The following is a 19,178-nucleotide window of genomic DNA, read 5'->3' on the forward strand; positions in this document are numbered from 1 at the left end:
ATTTCAAAAAAAAAAACATTCAGAGTATTGGCAGGAAAAAGAACAATTTTTGCATTTAAAAGTTGTTATTTTTGTGATACTATTTATTTTCTTATTATTTTTTGGGCTAGCTAATTTTTACAAAATTCACTGAGGCATTTCTTGGAGAAGGTTTTTAATGTTTGCTTATATTGTTCAACAGTTTTCGAGCAATTTAAACAAATTTCAGAATTTAGCTTAAAAAATAGGTTTCAATTTAAGAAGGTAAGACGTCTAAGAAACATTAAAAATGTTGTTTTAAATTCTCATAGTTTATTAACCTTAAAGGCTGAGTTTTGTACATATTGAACACAATTTTTCTTCACAAATTAGACGAACATTCATCTTTAAAATGGTTTTGTTAACTTCCCATAGGAAATTATTGTAATGGCTCCGATTTGTCAAATTGAAATTTTTTTACATTTCTCGACGTTTCAAGATCCCTTGAGTCGAAATAAAAGATTTTTAGAAAGATGTACATATGTGCGTAAGTGTGTACGTACGTTCGTACGTTCGCGAAGTTTTTTTCGTTGTCCATAGCTCAAGAATACAGATAAGAAGACAGAAAGGTGCAGAAGGGGCTCTCAAGAAAATTGCGTGGGCGGTTTTTTTTACCACAGCAGTTTCATAAAAGGTGCAAGTTTTGGTTAAACCTAAATTTGTCACGAACCAAAAATGTAGATACTTGAATTAAATTTTATATAATATATTGTAACGTCGTACTAAACAAGTATATTTTTAGAAAAAATCCAACTAACGGTTTTTTATAAATCAGAAGAACTGAAAACAAAATTTGGCACCTACAAAATTTTACGAATACACAAGGATTTTATCTTCAAAACAATTTTGTGCCACGAAAAATAAGGCTGGTAAAATTTTGAGAAACATCGAATTGGCAGTTTTTTTTTATAAAATTAAAAACCTAAAAAAACATTTTTCAAACCTGGTTAAAATTGATTTTCGACTCAAATTCTTTTAAAAAATGTTAGATTATGGCTTCCAATTAATTTTAACTTATGAGAAATATTGTTTTCACCATTCGGACAAATTTTAAGAGCAATCGAATTGACAGTTTTTTTTTTAACTAAAAATAGAAAACTTAAAAGAAAAGTTGGTACAAATTGATTTTCGACTTAAATATCTTTTCAAGAATTTAAGATTTTGGCTTTAAACTAGTTTTAACTTAAAATAAATATTGTTTTCAACATTTGGAAACATTTTGGGAAAAATCGAATTGACAGTTTTCTTACAAAAAATAAAAATCTAAACAAAAAAATTAACAAAAGTTTCTAAAAATTGATTTTCAACTCAAATATCTTTTCAAAACGTTGATATGTTAGCTTTAAACTACTTTTTATCTTTTAAAAATTACTGTTGTAAATATTCAGTAAAATATAAAGAAAAATTCTGTTAACATTTTTTTGTACAAAAAATAAAAACTTTAAAGAAAATTTAACAAAACTTGGTAAAAATGTACTTTCACTCAAATAGCTGTTCAAAAGTTAAAAATATTGTCTTCAAACTCTTTTTATTTCACAGAAAATATTGTTTTCGATATTCAGTAGTTTTTTTTATTAAAATCCAACAGTCCATTTTTTCATAAAAAAATAAAATCTACAAAAAATAGAACGCAAATTTGGTAAAAATTGATGTTCGGTTCTTCACATTTCTCAAATTAATTTAATTCATCCAATTTGTTAAAATTTAAGAAATGCTACTAAAATTAGTAAACATTTGTTTTCGACTAAAAATCTATTTAAAAAAGCTAGATTTTCAAACTAAAACATTAAAATATTGTTAGTAATTTTAAAATTTGTAAGAATAATTCACCTAACAAATTTTATAACCGAACACACGATGGGAAGTTATGAGTGTGCTTTGCCAGCCTCTTATTTTTACTTGCGACATATAGGAGCTATCTGGTAAGTTTTGCAATCGTGCAAAATTTCGAACTCGAGATTTTAATCAAACACGATGATAGACATGTCGAAAAAAGTGGGTCCCGCGATTCCGTCCGGTCGGTTTGGTCTGTCTGTCCACGCTCCTACAGCCTACACCATTGGGTCGATTGGGTTCAAACTTGAAAGTTAAGGTTTTAATCAGATTCGCGTTAGTTTTTTTTTAATATCAAAACTAACAGTAGCCCCCATACAATTTTTTGGTCAAAAAACGAAATTTCGATTTTTTCAATAACAAACCGATAGATGGTTTTTGTATGAAATTTTATACTCGCAGTTTAAGGCAGCTGCTTGTCGAATTTAAAATTGAAAATTTAGAACAACAACAACAACTTGTGTGTGCTACCACCAAGTTCATAGGCTGGAGTTATATAGCTATTTCACGGGGACTAACCCAATCATCAGACTCATTTAGTGGTGCTTAATCGCTTTTTATGTTCAATTTAATTTTTGAAGAACTTTTGCCCGAGTTGGGCTTGAACAAGCGATCTAGCGCTCGAACGATTTTCAAAAAAAAATTGAAAATCAAGGATTTTTCGATTTATAAAATGGCATTTAAATTTTTGAAGACAAATTTATTTTTCAGGAAAAATATTGAATCTTAAAATAGTTTTTTCTTAAATTATTTTGACTGCATTAAATGTAACTCCCTCCAATCTCACCAGATCAAATCCTAAGCATACGCCCGAAAGAGCGCATTATTTTGACAACATTTTAGTTATACATTCCTATCTTTATCCAAGTTGATTCATTTGGTACACATTTATATATTTTTATAACTATATCTATTGTAAATCGGATTAACGTATTTGATATGTTTAATCAACAATCTATTTTAAAGTGTCTATCAAGAAGTATTATCTTGGTACCTTTGTATCTATGATTTTAAAATATTATCATTTAAGACTAAGGTTAAAGAATAAATACCTAATACAAGTTAAAGAAACGGACAAGAAAGAGTATATGTATTTTGTATTATAATCACTTTTTCAACGTATGTTTACACATTATACCTGTATAGGTGTTCCGTACAACTATTGCTTACGTGTCACTTCATAACTAAAATCCAAAACGCGCAAGAGCCTCACTGTAAACAACACATGAATTACAATTTCTTGTACTTGTTCGTATGCTTGTTTCTTTCAAAATTTAACGAAAAAAATAAACTGAACGTAATAACTCCATGTTTGCGCTGAAAACTTGTAGGAAAGAAGGAATGTGATTAGATTGTAGTAAGCGCCTCCTACCACCAATAGCATTCCTTCATTATCATCAAAACATGTCTTTATCTATCTATATGCATAAAGCTGAGAACGCCAATTAACTATTCTTTATCCGTTTTAGACACCTACCTAAGTACACAACCAATAAGCGATCGCTTTACAATTTAAACATACATGTTCTGCCTCTTTCTTATCTTCAGATAATTTATTTTCCATCCTGGTTGTTCTAATATGAAAATAAAATATCTCTTAAGACAAACTTATTTAACAATTATATTTTTAAATCTTATATAGGTGCTTTTTTAAACAGACTCCTTGCAGTCCAAGTCGTCCATTTTATTAATTTTATTTACGTCTTTTTTCAAAATTTCGGTTCTAGAACCTTAATCATTCGGTTTTAGAGAGATGCCTGTATAGGCGTACGTACCACACATCTCATGAACTATCAGAAATATCGCCTTCAAATAAATACCGTTAGACAATTTGTTTGAAGTTATTCAGAATTAGAAATAGGCATGAACTGTTAGGTTAGGTTAGGTTAGAGTGGCTGTCTAGATATCATTGACACACGTAGACCTCAAGGGTCCATTGTGATACCACTAATGAGGTTACTCATGGGAGAGTAATGAATTTAAACAAACCATTTTGTGCTTTTAATAAAGTTAGAGAGACGTTTTGTGTCAATATTTGCCAGTTCACTGGTATTATCGAAGAAGGGATTACCGAGAAAGTAATTCCTTCTAATGGAGAGTGCTGGACATGTACATAGAAGGTGTTGGACTGTTTCCTCTTCCTCCTCGTCCATGCAGCTTCTACAGAAGTCATTTGTGTAGACCCCTAGCCTCAGAGCATGTCTACCTATGAGGCAGTGTCCCGTTATTACTCCAATTGTAGAGCTTATACTTTGTCTGCTTAGTGATATCAAGCCTTTTGACCGTTTTAAGTCAATACTTGGCCATATTTGCTTGGTTGCCAGGCAGGTGGTACTTTGTGACCATCTAGTATTTGTTGTTTCTAAAGCATATTGCTTGAGAAGATATTTGCATGTAGCAAGTGGTGTTCCTATATTATGTTTTTGTCTAACATAAGGCAGAAGTGTTCCGTTTTTGGCGAGCTCATCGGCTTTGCAATTTCCCGGAATGTCTCTGTGGCCCGGCACCCAAATGAGGTGAATGTTAAACTGTTCCGTCATCTCCTTCAGAGATGATTGACAATCGTGGACTGTTCGAGAGTTTGTGGAGACAGACGCGAGAGATTTAAGAGCGGCTTGGCTGTCCGAGAAGATTCGTATATCCTTACAAGATATAACGTTTTCTTTGAGCCAGGATAGTGCTTCTTTAATCGCCATTACTTCTGCCTGGAATACACTACATTGATTGGGAAGTCTATAGGATAGACTGAGATTCAGTTGTTCTGAAAAGATACCACTTCCAACTCCGTGATCGGTCTTTGAACCGTCAGTGTAGAAGTGTACCGCATCGTCTTCCAGGGGTCCCTCTTCTTCCCAGGAGGATCTTGAAGGGATGGACACATGGAATCTTTTACCAAATACCATTTTTGGGGTGGTATAGTCTAAGCGATCTGGGATAGATCTGAAATTGTCTAGAATGGTTGTATGTCCAGTATTGTTACTGGTCCATTGAGAGGTGGCTCTAAGCCTTACACATGAGTTGGCAGCCACCTTTTTAGAGAAGATGTCAAGTGGCGTTAGGTTTAAAAGCACTTCCAGTGCTGCGGTTGGTGTTGTGCGAAGTGCTCCTGTGATGCACATACCTGCTGACCGCTGGACTTTAATGAGTTTATTTAGATTTACCATCTTATCCAGTGCAGTCCACCATACTACGGCTCCATAAATGAGTATCGGCCTGATTACCGAAGTGTATAGCCAGTGGGTTATTTTTGGGGAGAAGCCCCATTTTGATCCTATGGCCTTTTTACAAGTAAAAAGCGCTACAGTAGCCTTTTTGACTCTTTCATCAATATTTGCCTTCCAATTTAGTTTTTTGTCTAAAATGAGGCCCAAATATTTAGCTTGGTCGGAAAAGCTTAATGGTATTCCTTTAATCTTTGGTGGGCTAATCTGAGGAATTCTATATCTTCTCGAGAAGAGTATTAATTCTGTTTTGTGTGGGTTGACGTCCAATCCACATTGATTAGCCCATTTAGTTAGCCTGTTTAGGGCATTTTGTAGGAGTTCCGAGAGAACTTGGGGGTGCTTCCCAGATACGGATATCGCAACGTCATCAGCGTAGGCAATCACCTTGAAACCTTCTGTTTCCAATGTTGTAAGTAAGTCGTTTACTACCATGTTCCATAAAAGAGGCGAAAGGACTCCACCTTGGGGAGTGCCTCGATTCACCGATCTGGTGGTAGTAAAACTTCTCATGTTAGAAATTATTGTCCTGCTTTTGAGCATGAGACTTATAAGATCTATGAGTGACTTCTCTAATGTCAGCTTATCCATTGCTGTTGTGATCGCCTGGTAACTGACGTTGTTGAAAGCTCCTTCAATATCTAGGAACGCTACCAGGTTATATTCTTTGTATTCGAGGGAATGTTCAATAGTACGTACCAGTGAGTGAAGTGCTGATTCTACTGATTTTCCCTTAGAGTAAGCATGTTTAGCTGTGGAAATGAGACATGGTTTTAAATTATGTCTGATATAAATTTCAATCAATCTTTCCAAGGTTTTAAGAAGGAAGGATGATAGGCTGATTGGTCGTAGATCTTTAGGGTTAACGTGTGAGGGTTTCCCTGCTTTGGGAATGAAGACTACTTTTGCCATTCTCCAGGCTTTGGGAATATATCTCAACCTTACACAGCTTGTCAGAATGATTTCCAATGGTGGAATAATCATGTCTGAGCATTTTTGTAGTTCGGCCGGAATGATTCCATCTGGTCCTGGAGATTTATATGGATCAAAGCTGTCTATGGCCCATTGCAGTTTTTCCCGCGTTATTAGATCAACTAAATCGCTTGTAGAAGCTTGTTGTTGGACTTTTTGAGAGAATTTTCCTGAGTCTTGGGGCTTCTGAAGTATTTTCTATTTTACCACAAAAATTTCTCCAAGAAGACCTCTTACTCTTTCTTAATTCTTTTTATATTGCTTTAGAGCTTGTTTGTATAAGTCCCAGTCAGAAGGAGATCTAGTGTACTTAGATCTGTTGAAGAGTTTACGACAGCTCTTTCTGAATGGTTCTAATTCTTTATGCCACCAATGAGGTTTCTTTTTACCCTTTAAAATGGTTACAGGGCATGAAGATCTCATTGATTCATTTAAGGCTTCGGTGAGATGATTTACAGAAAGGTCTAGTTCATCTTGACTGGAGGAGCTTTTAAGAAGGTTATGATTAAGCAGTTGTGCTAGTACCTCCCTATAACGCTCCCAGTTGGTATTCCGGTGATTTCGAAATCCCGTAGATGTATTTGCTACATCTTTGAGCTCAAACTGAATGTATTTGTGGTCATAGAAGGAATTCTCTTTTGAGACATGCCAGTTTGAAATCATATTGTGGATCGAGTCAGAGGTAAGTTTAATATCAAGTACCTCTTTCCTATTCTTGGTTACAAATGTGGGTTCATTACCAATATTACTTATGAGTAGGTTAGTGCTTAGTAAATAATCAAATAAGTACTCACCTCTCTCATTTATATCAGAGCTACCCCATACCGTGTGATGGGCGTTAGCGTCTGAACCAATTAGGAGACCAACTTTTTTCGATTGCGCGTCCGCAATTGCCTTCCTCAAGGTGTTTCCTGGAATTGGGCTGTCGTGGCCAAGGTAGGAGGATATGAGCCAGTAGGTGGCTTTATCTGTTGTTAGGACAGCGGTGGTGGTGTCCTTGTCGCTGTAATTGGGGAATAAAAATATGTTTAAGTCATTTTTTACTAACATGCATGACCTTGGTTCACCTTTCTCCGATGCATATAATATTTTATAGCCAGGAGTCCTGAGACCTCTGATGATGGAGTTTGAGACCCACGGCTCCTGTATTAAGACGATGTCTTCCTTGTTCATATGCAGTCGGAGTATCAGGTTGTTCGTGGCCATGATGGCGTGATGGAGATTAATCTGTACTAATCGCAGCATTGCTACTATTAGTCAGATCAACCTCCACCACTGTTTTGTCGGTGTTTTCCTCGTCTGAGGAGGACCTAAGCAGGTCTTCCTCACTCTGGGTGATGCCTAAGGTGGCGTCTTCAGTCTCCATGTCGGAGTTACTGTCGACTTTAGTTTTAGCCTCCACGTCGGATGGCTTATTTGGGGCAGTGGATGTCGATGGTTCCACTTTTGGTGTTGCATCGACCTCCATTTTCGTTGCCAATGAATCGCTTCCCTCCGCTGAAGAGGCTTCTGTGGGGGGCGTGTTTAGCGTATCTTCATCTTTTTTATATATACGCATCATGATTTCATCGAAACCATACCTAATCACGCCTTTGGTAGCAGCCAGTGGAGCCAGTGATTCCCTATTGATCAGCACGAGAGCCGATCTATAGTGACCCACTGTCTCCTTCTCAACCTTTGGTACTTTCCAGTCGTGAGTAGGCAGGTCCGGATTACTTGTTTTGATCAGTTTCATGATCATGTCTGGACAGTTGTGAAGAGCCGGGACCATTATACGTGCTCTTGGCCGGCAAGGAATATTCTCCCTTGCAACAACCTCGAGCTTGGCACCCGGCCAGACTTCTGGCAAGCCATTGACAGCAGCCCTGTATAGATCGAAAGATCTCTGATCACCACAGGCGATGAGTTTGATACGATTTTGGTACCATCCTGCATCGGCTGTGTCTGGGAGAGGCCCCGGATTTTCCTCGATAACAGATAAAAATCTGAAACCGAGGTGAGCCTTGACCTCTGCCCAATGATCATGAGAGATGTTACCATCCACATGACTCCTGTCAATGACCGCGGCAATGATCTTACCTTTGAGCGCGTCGCTGAAGGAGAGATCTTTGTTGACGGCTGATGTGCTGTTGGAAAGCACCTTCTGCCTTTTTGGTTCGGGCTTGTCACCCTCGAAAGACCTATCTCGCTTTGACGTTGAGTCGCCGCAGGTCGGTTTAGCTTTTTTGCTAAGAAAGCCACTAGCCCACTCGAGTTTACGCGTTTGCTCTGGGGTTCTTTCCGCCGCCGGTATGACACCGACTGCGGCTAGAATCCTTTCGGCATTGCGTTGGTCTCGATTGGCCTGTGACTTCTTGGACTTCTTTTTGGCCGGCCCAGAACTATGTCCGTGTGTCACAGATGTGGGTCCACCTTCAGATTTAATCGCTACCGATGCCAATCCGGGTGTGCCCTCACCCTTTGAGTCAATTCCACATGTCGCAGATTTTGTCTCTCCGGATGGGGTGTCCCTTTTTGGGGTCGCTTGCGACGTCCTAGCAGGAGCGGGGAAGAGGTGGGGTGTGGAATTTCCGCCATTGGGACTGCCGAGCGTCACAGCTGTTCCACTGACGGGTAATTCCTTTAAGTATATGTTGCGGCTAGTAGAGGGAGAAGGACTCTCGCCACTAGTTGCAACCACAGGGTTGACAACACGTTCACACACCTGATTTGGCTCGACAGCCTTTTCAGGTGATGTGACCGCATTGGCAGCCTTGGTGCGATTTTTTTGCTTTATAATTGTTTTGTTTGTTTGTTTATTTTTAAATTTTTTCATTGTATTCCCACGAGTAAAGCGGAAAGACGGTCAGCCCCGGCAGAGCCGCTTGCCGGGGTAAGGCAGAAATATGACGGACCTTGCCACAGCATCCGAAAGAGCTCGTTAACGGCTGGTTTATCCCCCAGCCTTTCATTCTTCGGCACGGTTTTCGTACTAGTACGCTCACACCACCACTGAAATTAGGAACCTCTAAACTATGATTAAATTGGGTTTCCGAACGTTGCACTATTGAGGAGTTACAACAATTCAGCGATCCAACTCAACCTTAGCTAATCACCATCCTGCCAAAAACGCACAGGACTACTGTGGTGATCATTGCCCGCCTGGCACCCACTTGGAGGGTTTGAATGAGGATTTTGCCGGGCTAGGCATGAACTGAAAGACAAAATAAATAATTATTATTATCAATCAAAAAAAACTTAAACAATTTTGTTTGAACTAGTATGTTTACCGTCATGTCTTTTCGTTCAAAACCAAATCGCGCAAATTAGAAATGTCATGTTTGGGTTTTCTGTAATTCCAAAATAAGAGGCTTTTGGTCTTATATTGCTCAATAAAATAACGCCAAAATATATGAAAAATGTCATATCGCCCAACAAGTCTTAGAATTTTAATAAATTGCGCATTTGTACGTGTTACATACCTTACGTTTTGTGATACTTTCCATCTTTAATTATTTTGATTGATTTGTATGGAAGTGTAGGTAATTTGTGTTTTGTTATCATTTTCATTAATAACTGAAACACATAATATGGAATTCCCAGAAATTCAGATGGAGTGCGCGTCAAGGGTTTCTTTATTTTGTTTATATGGTAATAAACAAAAACAAAGAGATCGTTTTTGCTATATATCTATAGAACAACCAATGCTTTGTATTTATGAATTAAATTTAATTTTATTGAACTGTAGACGGAGAAAATTTTGAAAGATGATTATTGTGCATTACTGATAACATATTTTGTGTTTTCGACTAAAAGAAAACAAAATGAATAACATCACAGGGACATATAGTGGTCGGTTATTTGTTTAGCTTATAATACTCAATTTTGTTTGAAAGATTAAATGATTTGTTTATATGAGTTCTTAGATTAGATTAGATAGATAGATTTTTAAATAATTTACATTGTTTACAAAAATCAAAAAAAGCATGGGATTCTGCAGTCTGCCTAGTTGACAAAACATAAATTGGAAACTTATTTTTTATGAAATATAATTTATAAATAAACGAATTAGGTACATGATTTAAATTTTTTATTTTAATAGTTTACTTATAAAATTAAATATTATCTTCAGAAACTCTTATTAAAAATTCTCCCCCTATAATTTAGAGCTAGTTTGCAGTACATATATAGTTTTCTAACGTCGACTTCGTTCAACAATGGTACATCTTCTCTCACTTGTAGATTACACAAATAGCATAATATCGGTAAATCCTCCCTATGTGGAATAAAGTTAAGAGGTACGAGTTCATCACGCAGCTTTACCATCATCGAAATCTCATCTACGCTTTATTCATCCCGGAAATAGTTCTTCGCCTCCAAATTGTGATTATGTTGACTGTAAATTGCTCTGTGCAGAGACTCAGTTGCTTCATTAAGGCATTTTTCCCATAAGATATCATCCACTTTTGCAATTAAGTGGTACAGTGATTCTTTCCATTGATTGTAATCAAAGATATCTATGTTAAGGTCCATGTGACTCTTCCTAGCAAGTTTCATCCATTCTGCATACCATCCCGACCACTTTCGAATAGTTTGAAGTGCAACTATCTTCGGTAACCGGTAATTATCCATATTCATGATTTTGAGCACATAATCAATCTGTATTCGTAGTGTTCGTACAAAGAGTGGCTGCAGTCCCGTTTCCAACATAACTAAATAGTTCGGAAAATTTTGTGGCAGCTGGAAGATCCTTTTAACGTAGAAGCGTAACAATTTGTCCACATATTCATATTGCTTCGCTCAACATACTTGAGGTGCATAGAATAAGATCGATTCTGCTATTGCCTTAAAAACAATGTTCTTACTGCTGTGTGCGATATTTCTGTTTGAAAAACACCTACTCTAAGATGCGCTGATGGCGGCTTTTGACCAGATGCGTTTCCATATTTAATTTTTTTGTCAAAATCACTCCAAGGTATTTGAACTCCTTGACAATCTCTATATTTTCACCATTGTAGTTCCATTTTTCACTAAGGCAGTTTCTACCTCCTCCATTCTTGAAAATCATGATCTTGGACTTTTCCATGTTTACTATTAGGTTCCATATTTTACAGTACTCAAAAATTCGGTTTATCATAAGCTGTAGTCATCCGCAAACAAGAGTGCTTTAATTAATTCTCCCGCGTGTTCGATACCAGCAGGTAAGAAATCGACTAAGTCTTCGATAAATAGAGCGAACAGGCTTGGACTCATCGCACAACCTTGTTTAACGCGTGATTCAGTTCTAAGCCAATCCCACCTTTCTGTACCATTCCGAACTGCTGCATTAGTATCCATATACAGGCTTTGCAGGACTCTTCGAAATTTTAACGACATTACCATACTAAAGAGCATATAGAAAAGAGCTTGCCGATTCACTGTGTCAAATGCAGACTTAAAATCCACGGAAAGTGCGAATAACTTCTTCCATCTTATTATAAATGAATCCGCAATGCTTTTTAGAACAAAGATATGATCGACTGTTGAGTAACCGGATATAAAGCCTGCCTGGTATTCTTTCAACAGCTTATTTTCTTCAATCCATTTACTAAGCCGTGCTTGCAGAACAACTGTAAATATTTTATAACACGAAAATAAAAAAAGGAGATGAATCGATAGTTCGACATTTCAGACCAGCTTCTTTTTTGTGGATCGAAAAAATGATTGATTCCTTAAATTCTTGAAAAAATCAAACGTGTTTCCAACACCTTGTTGTAAACAGCAGTAAGCTTATTTATTAACTCAACAGTTTCATACTTAAAAAAATCCACTGGTATCCCATTGGAGCCTGCCGCTTTTCCATCTTTCATTTTTTAATTGCTGCATCTACTTCTTCGTTGGTTATATCTGTGTCCAAAACTTCATTATAAATATCCGGATGTGCAAAATGAAAGTTATTTCCGTCATGAATTGGGTTTAGCAAATTTTTTAAATGGTTTGACAAAAGCAAGGGGCTTAACTTGGGGTGGATTTTAAAGGTTTTACCATTCAAATTGTTCACAAACTTCCAAAAGTCCTTCGAATTCATACAATTTGATAACCGTCTAGCTTCTGTCTCAAAGTATTTTGTTTCCTTTTGTGAACACAAAAAAACACAATAGGTGTTTGCTTGAAGATATTGTCTTTTAAAGTGATGATGGCTTGAGCGACGATAAGCTCTTAACCATCCAAATGATAATTTTCTGCCCTTTTTACACTCTAGATCAAACCAGGGCTCTATAAAGCTATCTTGTGCTTTCCTGATATTGCATAACGTTTAAGGATATGATGCTTCATGACCTCTTTTATCTGACTCAGGTTATATTGCTGATAACTTAGGAGAGAAGAAGTTAAGATTTATTTTGTATTGAGCTCTATTTTGTTGGTTCCACCTAAGGTTAGGTATGAGTCGCATAGGGTTTGAGCCCTCAGTTGCCATTGAAAGTCCACAAGTCGCAACTAATTGAAAGTTATCCAAAAAGGGAACATTTTAAACTTTGAACTCAATTATTCGGTCGTTCTTATTACCACTAATAAGGCTGTAATCAATAATTGAACTACCCTGATTGCCGACAAAAGTAAGTTCGCCTTCCTTATCCGCCCAGCTGGTTTCATTGATAATTCGAAGACCATACATCCACTAGTTTTGATCCTTTTTTTACATGTATATTCTTAAACATTTTTTCCTTAGTTTCAAAACTCTTTTTTCTTATTTCTTGCATCTCAAAAAATATTCAAATCATTTATCGATCAAAAATTTGAATACAAGTCGCAAGTGGCAACCTACTCTTTTCTACAAATGATCTGCATTTTATAGTCTGTTAGTTACAAAACCCAAAAATTTAAACAATATTGAATGGTAATGAAAATTATTTAAATCAAGAAGTTTGTGAAATTTTCGTTTAAATATACAACATTTTAAGTCACAAAATCATAAACAAATTTTAAAGATTCTATTTTCCTAAGAAATGTCATAACTTGAAAAATACAATAATTTCGAACTAATACTTGTTTTAGTAAGAGTTTACATTTAGATATCAAGAAAAAACATTGTTTTACAAGAGATATTAATGAATATTTACTTAATTGTAAATAAATATCAGCCTCGGTGACGGTTGCAAGATTTGAATTGAAAGAGCATGTTATCGTTGACCTTACGAATTCCATCTTTAAGGTCTTGAATCTATTGTTCGATGCTAATGCCTCATTAGAATGGATCCTATCTTTCACAAAGTCCCAAACAAAAACGTCTAAGTAAGTTAAATCATAAGACATCGGCTGCTAATTGTGATCACCTCTTAAAGAAATAACACTGGACATTTCTTGTCATCATTCTTGTGGCTAATGTTACCTATTTTACTCCGTTGTTGAAGGGCTTTTCTTTTAATTTTTGAGAAATAACGTTCTTTCTAATTGTGAAATGACAAAATATGACAGCTTCAAACGTTAACGCTGCCAAAATATCTCGCTATTCAAAATGAAACTTCTTAATGGAAATGCTCTTCTTTTCACAAACATTGAGCCAAAAAACAGAATCCGTGAAACAACACACCAACACTTTAATTTACAAAACTTAAATTTAAAATATACAAATTAATGTTTAAGTAAACATGGTTCGTTCTTTCTTTCCTTTTTTTTAATATAATTTCCATCTTTGCAATTACAAGCCCATCATCGATGAAAAATCAATTATTTCTGACAACGTGCGCGTATATTTAATTGGGAGCCAACTGAACGAACAACAAAAGCAACATCGTTCCGACACGCTTGCCGCTGGCCAGCCACCGCTGCTACCGCCCGTCGATGATCAACATCATCATCATCATCATCATCATCAGGAGCAGCACCATCAGCAGGACGAAGAATTAAAAAAAAGTTTATAATTTAAGTTACATGTCCTGTCCATGGATTAATATCTACTTAAATAAGCACTAGTGCGCGCGTGAGAGCATATTTGCCAATTTTAAGCAAGCAACAACAAAAAAAAAATAAAAAGGCGGCTCACATAGTTGTTAATATTTAAATTAATTTTTATACTTGCAAGTTGAGGCATAATATAATAATGTTTGCGTGAAAGTACGTAGATATATTTATTTTAAGGGCAAGTCAAGTTATTCAGACGTTAAAAGTGTAAAATTGAATAAAAATTTAAAAATTGCATGAAGACACACAATTTATCAAGCGGAAAATTGCTTGAAACCCAAAAAATGTATTTCCGTCAGATTTTCAGTTCCAGACAAACTTTCAGCTTCAAATTTTCTTAAAAAAATAATTTTACCAAAAACTTGAAAATCTTTAAAATATTGATCTGTATTAAAATCATTGACTCATTTACGCCACTTAAAGAAAGTCGTAACGTTTCTTGAGTAACTCTTTGCTACATTTTTATATTAAAACCTCTGAAAAAACCCATTTTCATCCCTCCACTAAAATACTTTAATACTTGCGCATCTAGGAATGTCCATCAATTTAACCTTTGATCTCAACTTTTGCTGTACTTGAAATACAGATATTAGTTCTTGAGCCGTGTTACACGAATGTAAAATGCTTTGTTCCAGAGTTCAAAATCAATGTACATAGACCCTTCCTTTTTGAGAACGTGCTAATAATTAAAAAAGAACAGACGAGTGGGACTCACTAGGCCACATAAACAAAAACAAGTAGTTTCCCAGAACAAGTACTCAATATAAAAAGCTGATCAGATGCCTTGAAAATCTTTGTAAATACAAATTAAATTTATCCTAAATAAGTAGATCACTTTGTTTATGAAATTAAGTCACATGTTTTCCAAAGAAGATTTCAATAGTTTAAATAAAAGTAAAAATGAAGCAATGATTAGATGGAGCACTTTCTCAGAGCAAATGCTCATGCTAAAATATAAGTGGTTTAAGTTTGAGAATTTTGTTATTCTAGAATTGTATTAGAAACACATACTTAAATGAATTTCTTTTGAAAAGTAAAGTTTGAAGCAAGTTCTCATTTTTTTGAGTATAAGGGAACATAAAACTTCTGTTTGTTTAAGAAAATTATAATCTAAATAAGGATTATTTTGTACGAACTAGATTTTGAAGATGAAAGGATGACGGACTGCCTAAAACAGACTTAACATCAAAACTCAAATGCAGAGAACCTACTCTCAAAAATCGAATTTTGAGCAAGTACTCAAATTTGTATTAATACGTGCTAACATTTAAGAAAATTATAAGCAACAACATAAAACCTATTGGTGTGGATTATAGCTCCACGATTTTTGTTTGCCCTTTAAATATCTCTTACAGTTTCAGCACACATGCTTTTACACATCCTCACCCTTTTAAGTAAGGATAATATCTCTCGTTTATTGAATTAAAAGAGTCACCAGCCAGCAATTGGATAAGTAAATAATCATCGAACGATGCCGCACGAGTTCACGTGTTGGGACCTCAAATAGGTTAAAGCCTGAAAAGACCACATTACTCATAGAGGTTTTTAAAATATATATGCGAACAAATTTAAACATTTTTAAATACTTATCACATATCTTAAATATTTTTAATCTTAGTCGTTGGACTTTTACCCTTCTGGCTAAGTCTACGTCGCTGTACAGCCCGTACAGCTCGTCGTTCCATCTTCTATTCCACTAACCTTCGATGCATACGAGACCGTAGATCACACAAAGAACTTTTCTCAAGAAGCGACCCAAGGTGCTTTCATCCGCTTTTGTCATAGTCCATGCTTCTGCACCGTATAGCAGGACGGGGTCTTATATAGCGACATTTTGGTCCCTCGAGAGAGGACTTTACCACTCAATTGCTTTCTTAGCCCAAAGAAACTGCGGTTAGGAAGAGTTATTCTGCGTTTGATCTCAGCGTTGGTGTTGTTTTCTGCGTTTACAGCGGAGCTTAGGTAGACAAAGTCCTTGACTACCTCAAAGTTCCGTTTGTCGATGGTGACATTTTGACCAAGACGTCGGTGTTGTATGTCCTTTCTTGACGACAGCACGTTTCCAACCTTCATGGAGCAGCGTGAATTCTCCATGGTCATTCTGCACAAACGGACGAGTTTGGCAGGGATGCCAAAAATACAACAAACAATACTGAGGTTCCAACAATCGGGCATGCTTTCTTCCGACCATATCTTACAGATAAGTTGGTGCATGCTCCTAACCAACTTATCTCCAGCTGCTTTAATGAGCTCGGCATTCAAGCCATCCGCTCCAGCGGCTTTATTAGACTTGAGCCTAGATGTGGCAATCTTTAATTCGTCTAATTAGGGAGGACGAGATTGTTGGCTTTCGTCGTCTATCTTGAATGGATCATCGTGCCTAACAGCGGAATTCAGTTCGTCGTCCTTGTTATACAGTGGTCCTTCCATATCCTCAGCATTGAATAAAACATCCACTATGATGTTTCCACTTTCATCTTTGCAGCCTTCGGTTCTAGGTTTATGTACCTGTGCATTTCGTTTCACCTGTTCATAAAACTTTCGAACTTCATTCCTGCTTTTAAACCTCTCAATATCTTCGCCCGCACTCTTCTCATGCCCTCTCTTTTTCCTTCTGAGAAGTAGGCGTTCGTTTTCTGCTCATAGAGCTCATGAGCAGCTCTCGTCCTTTTATGCAGCTCCACTTTGAGTGCCTGATGTTTGGCTGCATTTGCATACCGACATTCCTCATCAAACCAGGGGTTCCTTGTTGGTAGATGATTGAAACCCAGCACCTCAGAGGCGGTTTCTCTGATTGTATCTTGGCAATGTTGCCACTTGTTTTCGATACATTTTGTTGGTGGCAAAGAACTTCGAGAGAGGTTACTTGTAACTCGATCGGAAAAGGATTTGTCGACCCCTTGCAATTGCAGCCGTTCCACGTTGTACCTTCTACCAGCACCTGCCTGTTTTGCCTTGGGTCTGGAAATCCGAAGTGTTACTTTGGCTACAACGAGGTAGTGGTCCGAGTCGATGTTAGCTCCTCGGAAAGTTCGGACATCCATAATGTTGGAAGCATGTCTGGCGACGATCGCAATATGGTCAATCTGGTTGGCGGTAGATTGATCTGGAGAAGTCCATGTTCCTCTTTGTGGATGTTGAGGTGTGTAAAACGCGTACTGGCTACCATGACGTTTTGCATCAAAATCTATGAGCCTGAATCCATTGTCGGAAGTGTTGTGGTGCAGGCTGTTCTTCCCGATTATTCCACCAAAGATGTCTTCCCTTCCTAGCTTGGCAATAAAATCGCCCGGGACTATTTTAATATCGTAGCTAGGGCACTGCTCATATGTATTGTCTAGGAGCTCGAAGAACATATCTTTGGTGTTGTCGTCTTTCTCTTCTGTGGGGGCGTGCGCGCATATCAGGCAAATGTTGCCGAATTAAGCCTTGATGCGTATGGTCATGAGGCGCTTTTTGATGCGCCTATAGCTCAAGACTTCTTGCCTAAGTCTGGCTCCAATGACGAAGTCGCATCCGAATAATCGCTGTTGGTTTTCGTGGAAGCAGTCACCATAGTAAATATCGCAGTTTTTCATCCTCTTTTTGCCCGGCCCATCCCATCGTATTTCCTGGATGGTGGTGATGTCTGCTTTATAGCAGTCTAGGGCCTCCGCTAAGTCTTCGGCCGCATGTGGTCTGTTAAGGGACCTAACATTCCAGGTGCATATTCGAAATTCGTTGTCCTTAATTCGTTTGCATAGGTTGCTGCCCCAACAACCCAATCTCCAGTTGCGGTACTAGGCATGCGATGTTCACCACGGGGAGGTGAGAGTAGAAGTGGATAGATAGAAGTGGGTTTTGAGTAAAACTTGTGGACGCTTGTGTCCTCTTGAATCCACATGTCTACCATTTGAACACCACCAGCATTCAACGAAAAGCTTTAAAAATAATTGGCGACAAAAACATCTTTAACTCAATAACGTCACTGAAATACCCTCGTAAAGTTTCGTGCTTTACCCTTTTTAACCTTTATTTAAACGGAATATGCTTTAGTGAAATAGCTAGTTGCCTTTGAGCGCAGCTTCGACCGTACTGTAAGGTAGAGAGATTCGTTGTTTAACTGTACTAAGCGAATATGGATTTAATAATCACGCTTTACACTTACTTGGCTTTGAAATGTTCATAAAATTAAGACCACTGTACACCTCCTTTTAACCCCTCCTTCTTTTCATGATGCTCACACTCCGCGAAATCGATAAATTAGGATCATCAGCAACACGTGCACTAGTTAAAGCTTGGATGATGCCCAGGGCTTAACACATCATTAACCCTCCTATTCTCCTCTAATATTTAACCACACGAATTTTTTTTAGTAAGTTTTACTATTTTTAACGGGTTGTTCGTTTGCTAATCGTTTCATTGTCGTAAATATCATACATTCCATTGCTTTTATAACCCTTTAAATGACAACTCAGTTTGACAGATGTCAAATTCCAGTGCTGCCAACTTCAAAAGAAGAAATAATTGACCTAAAACTTGTTTTTCTTTCGTAGGAATAAGACAAAACTTAAAGAAATTAAAATGCCCTCACCAGAACTCCGAGAACTCCATGTCCTTATAGTTTATTTAACTCCCTACATCCTAAGCTCCTAAAATATATAATACACATCTAATTAGATACCTAATTAAATGCGTGTGTGAAAATAAAGACCAAACCCATCAAAACAAAATATTCCTATTTAAACTTCTAATAGCTAAATAAGCTAAATTATGATGATATAACCTTTACATGCGATGTAATCCTCTCCAAAAAAAGGATCATATTTGTAATTTTCTTGTATAGGTATAATACAGAACCCAAAACAGAATAGAACCCCATCACACTTGATCCCGCATGGAATTACAACGCTTATTAATTATTCCCCCCAAACTAAGCCGTTTATCATCTTAAATTTCTATACCCTTCATCTATATAAAGATGAGAATAATCTAGATACCTTTGCTTTGCTTACCCGTTATACAATGTTTAGAGCTACAAAAGGTTATAAATATTATAACACACACTCGAATGTGAATCCTTGCAAAATTAATGGAAAATAACTACAGGTGTCGTTGGAGCTTATAAGCGCCTCCATTGAGAAGCCGCGGCACCGGTGCGGTGCCTTATGCCTTCAAGGTTTTAATTAACAGTAACAAGGACTAACCCCAATATTATGTATGTACATATTCGGA

Source organism: Eupeodes corollae, chromosome 3 (genome assembly GCF_945859685.1).
Source record: "Eupeodes corollae chromosome 3, idEupCoro1.1, whole genome shotgun sequence".
NCBI classification, from domain to species: Eukaryota; Metazoa; Arthropoda; class Insecta; order Diptera; family Syrphidae; genus Eupeodes; species Eupeodes corollae.